We start from the raw sequence: 15775 nt of genomic DNA, 5'->3' as shown, positions 1-15775 counted from the left end.
ATGTGTGTGTTTATGTGCATGTATGTCACATTGAAAACATGACTGTTAGAGATTTATATGTATTCATATATTCAAGGTTTTATCCTATTTTCATATGAATTCCTTGTAGTTCGTCTAAAACAATAAAGTTTCCAAATCTGTCATAAATGTTTCATGACTAATATAGTTTTATTTCTTTGAAGAAGTGATTTTGGTCTGTATGCCACTATACTAAGTAGAACCAATGTGATTAAGCTTCATATAACCATCACTCAAGGTATTTTTTAAGTTTTGTTTGTGATTAGAGTTTGCTTTCTGCCTATTTTTGCATTGTACTCTGCTTTAGAGTATTGCTTTCGTCATTATGTACCAAACTCTTTCCTCATTTGTAAAGAGTCTAGTGATAATAAAGAAAATAATTTCTTTAAAAACAGATAAAATCGCAGTTCGCTGAGTCTGTACAACAGTTTAAATCACCTGCTGAAACTATTTCATTTCCTCTAAAGGCTGATAGAAAGGTAGAAATGGCATACTAAATCTCTAAAGAAGTTTCAGACCATTTTTTTTTTTTTAATTCTTAATTTATATCTTACCAAGATCATCTTTGCCTTTCATCTCTCAGGTATGTGTGGGTCAATAAAAATATACTAAAGTTAATTCAGTCAGTTTTACTCTGAAAACAAATTTGTACCTTTGTGCTAATGTAAGGAATCCTTATTGCTATGTCAGTTGTGAAGGTACATGAATCAGTTGTTAGGGTATTCGGCTCAAGGTCATGGGTATGATTCCTGGCAATGTGTTTTGTCATTGAGCACTGCTTCAGTCCTCTTAGTTGGCAAAAATGAGTTGTACCGGTATTTCAAAGGGCCAGCCTTGTCACATTCTGTGTCACACTGAATCTCTCTGAGCACTGTACGCATGTCTGTGGAGTGCTCAGTCACTCGCATGTAATTTCACAAGCAGGCTGTCCATTGATTGGATTAACTGGAACACTTATTGTTATAATCAACCAAGAGCCAGTTATGACAGTTGTGTTAGGGTTCCACATTGGATCCCTTATACTTCATTTGCATCTTCATGTTTTAACATTGTATAATGACATTGAGATTAGAGTGAATGTCATAGTTTGCTATTTCTCATTGCATATTAACTACAGGTTTTCTGTTTGACTAAGAAATGTTTATTTTGGGGAATTCATCTTTCATTCTGAATAATTCTCTATAGTCTTGCATGGATAAACTTAATATAAACCTCTTGCATTTTCTAAAAACTTTTATTTTCAATGGCTTTGTTAGGAGTGAAATGGTCACACTCATAATCCGTTACAAGGCAACTGTGTCAGTTGGGAGAAGAGAAGAAGTAATCTTCAGACCAAAGACTTAGCCCAAATGCTTGCAACTAAGTGACTTTGATAACAGTACTCCATAGACAGGTGGTAATGTTAAAGTAGGTAGTCTTCCCCTTCTGTGTCTATCATCAAAGAATTAGAAAGATGCTTTCTGCATACTTCAGATATAGTTTCTCTTAAGCAAATTTCACTTGCACAGATGAATTAAGTTTATCACCCAAGAACAAGAATATTCCTTCTGATGGACATCCATAGAGTCTCTGACAAGGAAATTTCACCCAAAGCATTTGGCTGATGACGCTTTCCAATGATGCTATATAGTTGCCAGGCAAACTTAGCAGCATGGCTACTACTGTCGCCACTTGTAAAAAGGATATGGGTATTGGTGTTTTAACTAAATTTTTGTTGGACGTGTGTTGTTGCTTCAATATATAGCCTTGTTCTTTTTTCAAATTTTCAAATGAAATCACTATTATTACTTATAAGTTTTCAAGACATGGTTTTCAGTAACATTTTAGTAATCGCTTATGTTTAATACTTATTTTTTAATTGCTGAATTTAAGAAAATAAAAAATAATGAAAAAAATTTGTACTAATTATAAAGAAGACAGTTTCAGTCACTGCTAAATTCATTTAAAAATTTAATATTTCATGAGTTGATACTATGCTAAAAGACACTTACCCAAAGTGGAATCAGGCCAAAAATCATATTGCTAGTTTCTGTACACAATGTAATGTTTATGAAACAAATTATTATTATTATTAATTTTCAGTGTTATTATTAATTATCGGTATTGATTACTGGTATTTCATCTGCCATTACGTTCTGAGTTCAAATTCCGCTGAGGTTGATTTTGCCTTTCATCCTTTTGGGGTCAATTAAATAAGTGTCAATTATGCACTGGGGTCCATGTAATCGACTTTTCCCCTTCTCCAAAATTCCAGGCCTTATGCTTATAGTAGAAAGGATTATTATTAAGTACCGTCACCATGCACAAGTGAATGATTATAAAAGGGATGATCGGGGTTATAAAATCCATATATTATTACATTGTTCTAATTAACTTCAAAAAACACATTAAAACTATTTTGATTACAAGAATCAAAATACTTTGATTTCTGACTGAATATAGCTCATTCATTGCTGTTATATGAAATTCATCTTAATATAATAATATCAATAAAACATTCTGAAGATCCTATACAAACAAAAAGTCAACCTTAATTTGACACTGCTAACATAAATGTGTTGATAATTTAGGTACATACTTTGATTAACTGCATTGCTTTTTGTGAAGATAAAGTAAAATAAACTTTCAGTTCAAAATCGGACATTTCATTTTTAATGACCTGATAGTTTTAAATCTGTAGTTGCAGAGATATCTATGACACTGTTTACCCAATATAATTTTACAAGGCCTCTTGCTGGCTATTTCAGTAATGAAAATTGGCTGCAATACATGGTAAATTTCTTATTGATGATATTGCTTGTCTTAAAATTCTTGTCCACTTCAGTTTATCATACTTTTACTCGGATTTTCCATCTAATCAAATGAGGATTCTTTTATTGCTTATTCTGTAAAGGATGTCTTCCTTTATTGCTTATTCTATAAAGGGACTCTCTTTTTATTGCTTCTATAAAGGTTCTCATTTTTTATTACTTATTCTGAAAAGGTCTGTTAAGGGTTTCTTTTCATTTTATGAGTATATTTTTCAAAGGCAAACCACAGTATTTGACTCAAACTAAATATCTCTTTTAAAATGTGAATTTTTGAGACACTTCATAATATTGTCTTTGAAACAACATCAGTAAATGCATTTAAAACGTTTCTGCTTGGTGTAACAAAAGGTTACTGTTGTACACGAGTTAAAATTTAATTTAATAGAAATATCTGTAAGCTAATAATTCCAATATTAATGTTTCCTAAATGAAACAACGTTGAAAACAGAGAAACAAAGATGGGATTTAATCCATGGCAAATTTTACAGTTATTCATTGAATTTTTGCCTACTTTGAAAGTAATAAATTCTCTGTCTACTTTGCATTATTCTTAATAAGAACTGCTTGTAATGATGGGATTATTCTCTAATTTATGTAATTTATTCAATCTGGCTTATAAACTATAAATATTCTTCTTGACTGCATGTCACGATGGTTTCAGTTGCTATCTTAAATACTTATATCAAAACAGAAGGGAGATAAATCACATATCATTATTGGTGGTTTTCTCTCCTGCGTTCTTGGTTTAACTTTTGATTCCAACTCTGCATCCTGTAACAGTTTAAACAGAGTTTTATGTACAAAGCATACAAAGGATGGTAGAGTTAATCTATCACCCCCTATAAAACCATTACATATTTCTTGGGTATTTCTAGCGAAGTTCACACTGCTGCAAGCATTTGGGATAGTTCTTTGGTTTGAGGGAAATTTCCACCTTTTCTCATACAGTCCTGAGAAAAATATATAAAAAGCTGCAGGCATTTATATTTCCTGCCTTGACCTAATGATGAGGAGAAAATTCTGGTAAATAGAAAGTCTTTAAAACTCTAAATACTGATGAACACAGTATACCTATAGCTATTGTTCAAAATGATATAATATACAGAATGAACAGTAACAGTACTTGCTGATGTAGTATGTCTCTCCAAGTCTCAGAAAGCACTTGCTTATAGCATACAGTCTGAAATTTGTCCATGATCTCTGATTCATTCTACCTGAACTTCCTTGTCGATCACCATTTCTTTATTCTTGATATTTCAACACTTTGACAACGACCAATATCAAAGTAAAATTAATTTAAGGTTTCTACATATGATGAGTTTTCAGTTTCATAGAGTACTTATGGTAATATGAGTAGTTGGAATATTTCCTGTTTCACATCAGCAACTAAAACACTAGTATCAGCTTCATCACTGAATACAAGAGCCTCTAGAGTTAATGGACTTTGTTATATAATCCAGTTGTTTGATCTCCAACATATTGTGGCCATCTTGCTATCTTTTCCCATTACCTTCAACAAAGACAGTATAACAACCCTATGAAGATTCCACTTCTAAACTAGCATAAGTGGCATCAAAAGAACAGAAATGTTCAGAGTTGAAGTGTTTCCAACTTGGGAAATAAGAAACTTTTCCTGGATTTAAGATTTAATGATTTTATTAACTTTAATTAGAATCTTCAGTTTAGGATGTTTCCCAGTATTGCTCATATAACATCTGGGTAAGTCTGAGTAGACATCGTCATTATCTGGGCTGCAAGTTTTCTAAATTCAAAGTTTTCATCTCCACTAAACTTGTAATTTTTCATCAGTAGTCTTACTTTCTTTCTTTCTGGTGGAGAAATGTATGATGTGTTAGTCTTGATCTGCAATAATTCTATTCTTGGATTAATTAACATTCAATCTTAAGTACTTGAATATTCCGTTCTAATGACTTCCATATTTGAATTTCTTTTTTCATTACTGTTATCACCCACATCTTTTACAAACAATTTATTTCCACACAATACATATTCAAATTCTCATTTGCATCATGCCAGTGAAATAAAGTATTATCATACCTGCTCTAAACCCAATCAGTGATTAAGCTACTTTCTTGTACCATGACAGGTGCAACTTCACTATTCCAAATTCACTATTTTCTGTACATATTAGAAGGTAGCTTAAGGAACACTTCTTTGCAAAAATGCCAAAATGAAATTGCGAGTCCACACTTTACAATTCATAACTGATGCAGTTAACATTACAAACTTCATGGTTTTACTAATGTACAATGGAGAGTTTTCTTCCAGATTATTTCAATTTTCCTTCATTATCCTCTTATACCTGAATTTCTTTTAATAATCATGATGTTGAAAGAGTTTCATGAAAAGTGTAGGACTCATTTGTATATAACATAATTCTTATTTTATATTACCTTACCCTTACAATCAATTACTTCTTTTGCCTCTGCTTAGCTATATTGTTCCTTATTTATTATATATTATATGTTCATTATGTATTCATAAGAAAATAAGATATTCTGTTCAATTGATGATATATAACAGAATAAGTTGTTGCCTATATATAATAATCAAAATTATCTGTCAAGATCTATTCCTTAATTTCCTATTCATGTCACATAATTGTCCATTCGTGTGTTTTGGTGAGAATCAGAGTGTGTTGATTAGAATAATGAAGAAGTAATCTTTGTTGTAAATTATTAAGAAATATTATTGCATTAAGTGCTTTCAACTTTTCATGTTGTTTCATTGTTTGTACAAGCAATTCCATTTCAGTACATCAATACAATTAAAGCATGATATGTATCATTTAATATTATTGGCAATGGGTTGTGATATATATATATATATATATATATATATATATACACACGCACATATATATATATTATATATATATATATGTATATATATGCATACATACATATATGCACATTTACACATATACATACACACACACACACACACACACACACATACATATATATATATATATATATATATATATATATATATATATATATATATACATATATATAACACTGTCCTCTGATTGACACTCAAACACTCTGAAATGTTCATATTGGAGCTTCCAGCATGAATACCAAGCAGTACAGCATGTCATTTCCAAATTTCTGGCAGAGTGAATTGCATCATGGTGCTGTTTTTCTCACAGACAGTGCCCAACTGACTCTACTATACTGTGTAGTTGACAAAATCAGAAACAGACAGTGTGCATGCATGAAATTAAAAATAAAAAAAGGTGACAATTTACCCATCGCACCCTGTATAGACACACACACACACATACACATAATGTGTATATGTACAGGAAATTTTCTTTTCATCAAACTCTCATTGATATTTATTCGTTTGAACTAACAACATGCGAAATGATCAAGTACTGGTTGTGTCATTTGGGGCTACTAATTTGTCAAAACCACGAATTTCTTTATAATTCAACCTCCATTTCTCAAGCAACTTTTTAGAAACAGTTTTCATGGATCCTCTGTTCAACTTTCTGTTAACAGTATGGTTATCTATGAATACTGTAATGTTTCCTGATTTAAATAATTTAGGAATTATACCTTCATTATGTTCTTCAGACCCAATGACTTCATTTTTCATTGATGTTCCCTTCTCCATTTTACATGATGTAAAAAAAGTGCTTAAGCCTTCTTTCACAGCATCTTACTGACATTGCTTTAGTATATCTATCTAACTGTTTATATAGTTCTACTACAAAAGTAGCATTGCAGACTTTAACAACATACTTGTAGTTGCCATTTTTATTGAAACATCCCTTTGGAAATTCTTCAAATCTTTAATTGCTAATTCCACAGAAAGCAGTTTTATATAAATGATTGAAATAATTATCAGCTGATTCAGTCAGCCACAAGAGAGCTGATGCCAGCCGCAAAAGCATCACATATTAGCAGTTGTCTTGTTGTTCAGCAGTAAAGATATTTACCAAGTAGTTCTTCCCCAAAGGCTCTGAATTCAGTCATTAATGCATCTATTGATTGATTCTTATGCTGTTTATATTTTCTGATTTTGAATCTGCTCTTATCCTTTTTAACATATTTACTTTTTAAGGTATTGATTACATGACATCTTCTGGCAGCATTAACAAAGGTGAATGCTATAGGGTCTTGCAATAAAAGCTAATAACATTAGAAATATTCTAGGTCGTTTTTCTATGTATATCTGTAACTTTTTTTCCCCATCTGGAGATGGTTTTATGAGATTATAATACCACATTTAAAAAGAAAATTGAATCCATTATACTTTGATAACTAATCATTTGCAAACTAAAAACTATAGATGTCACAAATATATATATATATGTGAGTGTTCATATATATATATATATATATATATATATATATATATAGAGAGAGAGAGAGAGAGAGAGAGAGAGACACATATATGTGCCACTTCCTAGAATGTTCCGAGCGTAAGCTACTTCCAGGAAAGTTGCGAGGATAGGACTTCTTGAGAGTTCAAAGGATTGTACTTCCTGGAAATTTTCGAGGAATTCCTGGAAAATTCCGAAGACGAGCTACTTCCGAGGATATGACTTCCTGGAAAGTTCCGAAGATGGGACTTCCTGAAAAGGTCCGAGGATGGTATTTCCTGGAAAATGTCTAGGACTCTGGAAAGATCCAAGGATGGTACTTCCTGGAAATTTTCGAGGAGTTCCTGGAAAGTTCCAAGGAAAGCTATTCCCTGAAAAGTTCCGAGAATGGAAAATTCCGACGACTTCCTGGAAATATCCAAGGATAATACTTTCTGGAAAGTTTTGAGGATGAACCACTTCCTGGAAAGCTTTGAGGATGAGCCATTTCCTGGAAAGTTCTGAGGATGGGATTTCCTGGAAAGTTCCGAGGATGAGAATCCTGGAATTTTTAAAGGATTTCCTGGAAAGTTCCGAAGATGGTACTTCCTGGAAATTTTTAAAGAATTTTTGGAAGGTTACGAGAACAAGCCTCTTCCTGGAAAGTTCCGAGGATGAACCACTTCCTGGAAAGTTCCGAGGTTGGGATCTCCTGGAAATTTTCTAGGACTTCCTGGAAAGTTCCGAGGCCGGTACTTCCTGGAAAGTTCCGAGGATGAGCTACTTCCCGGAAAGTTCCGATGATTTCCTGGAAAGATCCACTCATTCACTCTATCTCTCTTTCTCACCCTCTTTATCTCTCACATAAACACATACGCACGTCCATTTCATATACCTTTCAATTTCTGCTCACTGCAAATAAAAGTTTTACGGATACAACTGCTTACAAAAATTGGGATTAATGTATATAATTTCTTTCTATGTTCATAATTAAATAAATGTTTTAATGATTATACAGATGTCCAATAGAATAGCTCTCAGAAACAGACTATGTACAAATTCTTTCTTCACAACTCCTGAAGCCATTTTCTGACAGTGGGATGATGAAATCTTCATACAGCTAGAGGCTCCAATCGAAACAGGGGACCCGAAATGATAAGATTGAGAAACGCTGTTATAGATTATGCCTAACCGAAAACGATCACAGCCACATCATCCAAACAATCCGGGTGAAACCGGGTTTAGCTGTTAGTATACCTATATATATGTGTGTGTGTGTGTGTGTGTGTGTGCATGTGTGTGTGTATACAACGAGATTCTTTCGGTTTCCATCTACCAAATCCACTCTCAAGGTTTTGGTCGGTCCAAGGCTATAGTAGAAGGCACTTGCCCAAGGTGCTATCCTGTGGAACTGAACCCGGAACCATGTGGTTGGGAAGCAAGCTTCTTACCACACGGCCACACCTGTATATATCAATTTATACTTATATGCAAACGTATGTATATATATATATGCATATATATTTATACAGACATACACATATAGCTGCATATTTATACTATGAAGAATTCGTTTTGCAGTCAAGTATAGCTGGATTACCTCGTCCCATAGGCATCGTAGGCAAGTTTCTTTAGTTATGTACTGACACTAACTTGTGAGGGGAATTTGACAATGTAAGAATGATGCTGTGTTGTTACCTTTGTTTGCCATAAAGTATTTTATTATTAGATTAGAAGGAAAGCTTCTGGATGTCATACAACAGTATCTTGACTCCATTGTAATTAAATCATAAATGTTATTATGTATTTTTCCTAAGTCAAACATGCCATAGAAATATACAGTGTATGTTTCTTACTGTTTCCTATTTCATCTTTTTCTCTTTAGCTATTTGTTTCCTGTTTAATTATATTTTTGTGACATATTAAAGGGTTCTTTATGTGAACTTCAATGGTTTTGTGTATGAAATTCAATTTCAAAAATGTTCTAGAATCAACCTTTCTTTTTTAAATAAGGTGTTTTGAATCTTTCTCATTCTTTCTTTCTTTCTTTCTTTGACATTGCTGTAATTGAGCATAAATGACATTCTGTGAATGTTCCTAGTTACCTTGCTTTGCACAGTTATTTTATTCATATTGCTTTTATTCATTTAATTGAAACACACACTTGTATCCTTCCTTTCTTGATTCTGAAACAATCAAATATTTTTATCAATTTGAATTAGTTTACATATGTAACCAATCAAATGCTCCATTTTTCATTTTCATTATCACTATGTTCTTTTTAATGATTTCTATTTTTGTTGATCAGATTCTGCTCAACGATTAGAGACATGAAATTTAGAATATGAAATTTAAAATATGAAATTTAAAATATGAAATTTAAAATTTCAGCTTAAATATATTTTGATAATCTACCTTCAGTATTTAGTACTCTATTTACTTTCCTTCTACTCTACACTGTATACTTTGCGTTCAAGTGTTTTTATATATCATCAACATCATTGTCATTTAACATCTGCTTTCCATGCTGGCACACACACACACACACACACACACACACACACACACACACACACACATATATATATGTACATATATATATATTTATATATGTTCCCAAACAACAATTATTTTAGAGCTGGATTGAATGGTACTGGCCAGGTGTCGAAACCATAATGATATCCATGGGGCAGCTGATGATATATATACATGTTATATATATATATATATATATATATATATATGTGTATTTAATTAGAGGATATGTTCACCTTTTGAAAGGATGTTGCATGCAAGGAAATACTGGTTCAAAACCTAGTATCATTAGGGAATGGGATTACCTTAAGGCAATGTGTATATATATATATAGAATACAGTTTATATCCAGTTGAAAATGGAGATAAGGATGTAGGAGGTCAATGCAAGTCTGAAAGAATCATCTATGAAGCTTCAGTGACACCTAGACCTGTTATCTGCATTACTGGCAATGTACCATCCAAGAGCAATAACAGTAGATTAATCGAGTCTCACACCAGTACATTCTCCATAGCCAGAGATGATGACCAGCCTGGGGCTAGCGACACAGAGGAGGTAACCAATGACCCCAGTACCACCGCCACAGATGATAAACAAACCATTATCATCAACACCGATAGTGACTAGGCCTGCACCATATGTTACCAGTAGTACAATCACCCCACCTAGAGATGATGACCAATCCAAGAACAGCAAAACAGAGGTACCTGGCATCCCCAGTACCACCACCACAGACAATGACTAAACAATTATTACTGACAGCAATGGGATGACCGGCACCACACCATATGTTACTACCAGCTGTACCCACACTAACACCAGCCATATGACCAGAAGCGATAACCACGTCAATACCACCACCAGATCATTGCACCATATTGACAATGTTAGCAACAGTGTTACCAACAGCATCCCCAGTACTGGAGTCTACCAGAGATTATACCAGGTGTGCAAATATAGCCACATCCCGAGTTAGTAGATATATTGGATTGGCTAGTACATCTTTCAAATGATGCTTCCACAACCACCAGTAATCCTTCAGAGACCCAGAAAGATGTGTTGTCACGTCCCTGGCTAGCCATGTGTGGCACCTCACAGATCAAGGGATATGTGATATCAGGTGGAAAGTAATAGATCATTCAGGCCCATATAGTAATGGGATTGGCTATTGCAAAATCTGCATCATGGAGAGAACCAAAATTCTTAAGGACTATGCTAAATCTGGTGTGTTGAATAGTTGTAAATAGTTTTCTCTAGATGTGTTCATTTTAGATGATACCTACTGGAAAATTGGATCTCCCGTTTGCTGGTTAGGCTATTTCGGGTAGGTAAGGGTTTTTTTATCCTCTGGTCAAGGGGAGATAACTCGTCCTCATTAACGTTTTTATACTTTAGCCATTAAATTTCGATATCTGAGCATTTCCTCACGTCCACATGGTAGAAAGCTTAATTTTTTTTGTCTTTGTACAGAGACTGACGAACTGTCCATAAGGCTGTGGCTTTTGTGGAATAAACCTTTGGTAACTCTATGACCGAAATTTTACTTTTTGTTTTAATATATATATATGTATATGAGAGTGTCTGTGTTTTTGTCTTGTAACATTAGCCATTCAAAAATTAGAAATTATTAAATTAAGTACCAAGGTTAATAAATAAGTGAGGATATTGACTTAATTGACTTAACAGTGGTGCTTCAGCATGGCTGCAGTCTGAAACCAGGAGCATTATAAAAGTAAGCAAACACATGTCTATCTGACTAGTTATATGTATGTGTATGTGTGTATGTTTGCCTATGTATATATCATGTTTGTCTATCTGTGTGCATGCATCCAGTTATGAGTGTGTTCTTTTTTTTATGCATTAATATTTCTTTGTTATGTATCTATATATTACAGGAAATACTGCTGGTAGAAATGAATAGCGAGATTGATCTTCCAAATGGAGCTAAAAATTACTTATTTACTGCTGAGACTACTGGTGAGTTAAAAACTTTTAGAACTGCAAGTTTGCTCCTAAATACAATTTATAAACCTCTTTATATGCTTTAAAATAGACAGGTTGTTGTGTCCATTTATGAATACATAAAATTGATGTTTTTCTTTCAGCTCACTAACCTATGTTAACTATATTGTAGACACCCTTTGATCTTCATTATGTTTCTATGTTTTAGCATTTGACTTCTGACAAAAAAAAAAATATATTTAACTCAAGTCCATCATTCTTTGAAGAAGATAACAATCACATGAAAAAAAGCAAAATGACGATTAAAAGATACTTAATTGTCAAAAGTTACTTTTACATGAACACTACTGTTTATTTTATTTCATTTTGAACCTAATGTTTAGAGTGTCTTCAATGAAGGCCATTGAAATTAAGTAGTTAATTGACTTACCAGGAATGATATTGAAAATAACATATTGTTGCTTGAAAATGTGTCTGCAGGTTAAAAACCACTGAGGCAGTTGATAAATGTGTAGGCTCATGTTTACATACAGATGCATACATGTGTGTGCTTGGATATTTTTGTATACTATGAGGTGATGTATGAAGTCCAAAGTCAGTTGTTATTGAGCACAGCTTTGAATGAAAGCAAAGAATCCTTGACCACCCTGCCTTAATTTCAGAATCAGCATTCCCTGGCCGACATTATTCAATGTGCTCTACTTTTTTGAAAGATTGTACAGTGGAGTGATCGAAGGAGATTTAGATGCTCATTCTAGCTGTTGGATCAAGCATGTAGAGACTCCCTTGTGGGTTTCTTGTATACTTATGTGTGTCTATGTGTATGCTGAATATATTCATTTTGAGTCAGTTCATTCTACTTAAAAGCATTTTCAAACAATTTTTTTTTTTGGTTTCTGTATGTAAGAATAAAGATATCTGTATTTATTTATAATGAATAATTGGGAAAAAAAAGTCTGAGGAAGATGAGTAATGGTTTGCAATATTCAAGAATACCTTCCCAGTTATGCTAACTTCCCAAAGCATAAAATGTATGCACATAACTAGGCTCCTCACCCAGTCTTCCTGCCGACTCACCCCCATCTCCACCCAGACATCTGGTTCTCTCACTCTACTCCGCACACTTGCAGTTCTCTCACTCATATCATTGACCATCTCTCACCCTACTCCACACACTTGCACCCTCTTACCTTCTAGTACTACCAGGGCTGTCTTAGCAGCATTGTAGGCTATGGGCAGATCATTACACAGGACCTTGTAGTGTTTATTTATTCACTACAAGCCACAGCACACATAAATTATAATTGAGCCCCTACACCCATGAGGGCCCCAGGCAACTGGCGAGTGTGCCCATGCTTTAAGACAGCTCTGATCACCACTATATTTCTCTCTTATCAGGCACCATACTTGCTACTGCCAAACACCAGTGTATAAGATGAGGTAGCCATGAATCTTCTTGTAAGCAATAAACCAGTTTTTGTTCTCCCTGTCTTCTCAGAACAGAAAAGAACATAGCTAAATATGGCTGGGCATTTTATGCTGTATTCTTCAGAGTTACCATTCACAACTCTTATTTCTATAAAATATTAGGATGTATATGTTCTGATTAAAACAATGATTATATGCACAGGTGTGGCTGTGTGGTCAGAACTTTTCTTCCCAACCACATGATTCAGTCCCATTATTGTGACGCCTTGAACAAGTGTCTTTTACAATAACCTCAGACTGACCAAAGCCTTGTGAGTAGATTTGGTTGACAGAAACTGAAAGAAGTCTGTTATGTGTGTGTGTGTGTGTGTGTGTGTGTGTGTGTGTGTGTGTGAGTGTGTTTGTACCCCATTGCCATTTGACAATTGGTCTCGGTGTGTTTACATCCCTGTAACTTAGCAGTTCAGCAAAAGAGACCAATAGAATAAGTACCAGGCATAAAAAAAAGGACAAAAATTTCTGGAGTCAATTCATTCGGCTAAAAGTTCTTCAGGGTGGTGCTCTCACATGGCCACAATCTAATGGCTGAAACACATAAAAGAAAAGAATTCTTTTCACTTATTCATATCTCATTTATTTTAAGAAAGCAGTTATGATCTTATTCACTAACCTGCACTTCTTTGTTATAAATGTTTTGCTAATTTATGTAATGAAATATTATTTCTTTAGGGTTTAGGGCATATTTGTTTGTATTGCACAGTGGGTTACTGATTAGCAAATGATTTAAAGTGCATTTATTTTGCTCGTAGATATATGTCAGGCATGTAGTTTTGCTGGTGTTGCAGATGCATAGAAACAACAAGTCAATATCTTGAGGTAGAATCTCTAGAAATGAAGGCATGGGGATAATCAAAACTATTTTCTTTATTCTTAAACTCAGAGAACAGAACATCATTTCAAGACGTTAATGCACATCTGCATGAAGGCAAGATAGACAGAATGTACCAAGAGATGTAGTTTCTATTTTGCATATTAATGTTTTGGAGAGATTGGATCTGGAATACAGTTATAATTTTTATATTATTAATTGGTTTTAGATATTAGAGTGCCGAGGCTTTAAGTGTGTTGAGAAGATTGTTTGGTGTAAATTGTAATTATAATGGGCAAGTTTTCTATGGAATTCCTTTGTAGAAGTTATAGTGACCAAAATACTGTGGGCATTAAAAATATCTGGACGTGTTTATCTCATAAGAGCATTCATTCTATCTAAACCACCTTGTATTTCACAAAAGAGAGTGAACAATAATTTTTGAGCAAAATACTTGCTGTGTAATAGAAAACATTAGTTTAATGTTCCTACTATTTTTGCCTTACTTCTTTCCTTGATTTTATATATTTCTTATGAAATGAAAATAGGTTATCAAATGAGAAATATAGGCCTAAATGTTTACAATAGGAGTATTTAAAACATTAAAGGAAAACCATTTGAAAACATCTGCTAGTATTACTATTATAGTTAGAACAATTCAAAGAAAAATTAAAACATCATAATTTCCATTTTAAGAATTAAATTTTTTTTCTACATATCTATTTTTGTTAATATAACTTAAAATAAACATGACAATACATTAAAAAGAAATAACAATTCTAAGTTAGCAGTGATTGAAAAGTATTTACCATTAAAACCCATGTAATTTGTGCACCTGTGTAATTTATACAAGTGATTTTCATGATAAAATTTGTTAAAAAAAGCTTCTACTCCTGTAAAATTTGCACCCAAAAGTTTTTAGAAATGCCAATATAGCCAGGGGAAAAAGGTTTTCAATTTAGTTGTATTTAGCATAATTTCACTTACTTATGATTAGATTTTATTAAATTTTCATTAAATAAAAATAATTTCTGTTTAACAGGTATTACATTGAAAGCTATTAAATTACAAAATGTTTGTGTTGTTTATAATAAACTTTATTTTTCATTTCTTGCCTACAAGAGGTTATGTTCTATCTTTAGTATACTGCTGTATGTCTTCTCTAATCACAATCACAGGAAAAATTGTTGATAAGAATTACTCACAAAAACAAAGCTGACAAATATGTACAGGTGTTGCAAATCAAGTTTAATTACCAATAAGCATCACTTGGATGACACTTTACTCAGCCGACAGAAGAATCAAACTCATTATGTAAACAGAATTCTTCTCTGCCTGTTCTTGTGGGAACCTTTAATACGGAGTATTGACATTTTAATCCCTTTCACACTTATAAAATGTCAAGCAAACTTTAAAGTTTGTCATTACCGTTTGTCAGTATGGGCAGAACTTATGAATCGTTTACTGCGAAGGAGAAATTAGTTATGTTGAATATGCATTTAAATGTGACAATAGAGCTACTGGAAGGTATTTTAATGTTAATGAAGCCAGTGTTCGAAATTGGCGTAAACAGTACAACAAGCTTAAAACTGTGCTCTAGTATTAAATAAACAAAAATAAAAACATACAATCAAAATTATCTATATCATTACATGTTTAACAGTCAGGAATATCCATATCACTATGTATGACATTCGTGCTTGGGATAGGTAGAAACTGCAAGCAATGTAAAATATGGCCCAGACTGTGTTTACCAGCATGAACATCAGTCTTCAAAAAGTAGCTAACCATTTAACAGTTTTAGTAAATTTATGCTGA

The 15775-nt window shown here is 33.2% G+C and overlaps 1 protein-coding gene across 42 annotated transcripts in view; it reads left to right on the top strand.

Annotated features, from left to right (window-relative positions):
• LOC106869047 (MAGUK p55 subfamily member 7) overlaps nt 1–15775 on the top strand; it is an 850742-nt gene that overhangs the window by 107098 nt on the left and 727869 nt on the right. For all 42 annotated transcript variants that reach the window (XM_089358333.1, XM_089358318.1, XM_089358312.1 and 39 more), the window contains one exon: nt 11595–11676. The gene's annotated coding sequence lies outside the window, so the exon portion shown is untranslated. The remainder of the gene's footprint in view (nt 1–11594; nt 11677–15775) is intronic.

This window comes from Octopus bimaculoides, chromosome 10 (genome assembly GCF_046866305.1).
Source record: "Octopus bimaculoides isolate indiv1 chromosome 10, ASM4686630v1, whole genome shotgun sequence".
Lineage (NCBI taxonomy): Eukaryota > Metazoa > Mollusca > Cephalopoda > Octopoda > Octopodidae > Octopus > Octopus bimaculoides.
Note: the sequence above shows the minus strand (reverse complement) of the source record. Positions and strands in the feature narration are given on the sequence as shown.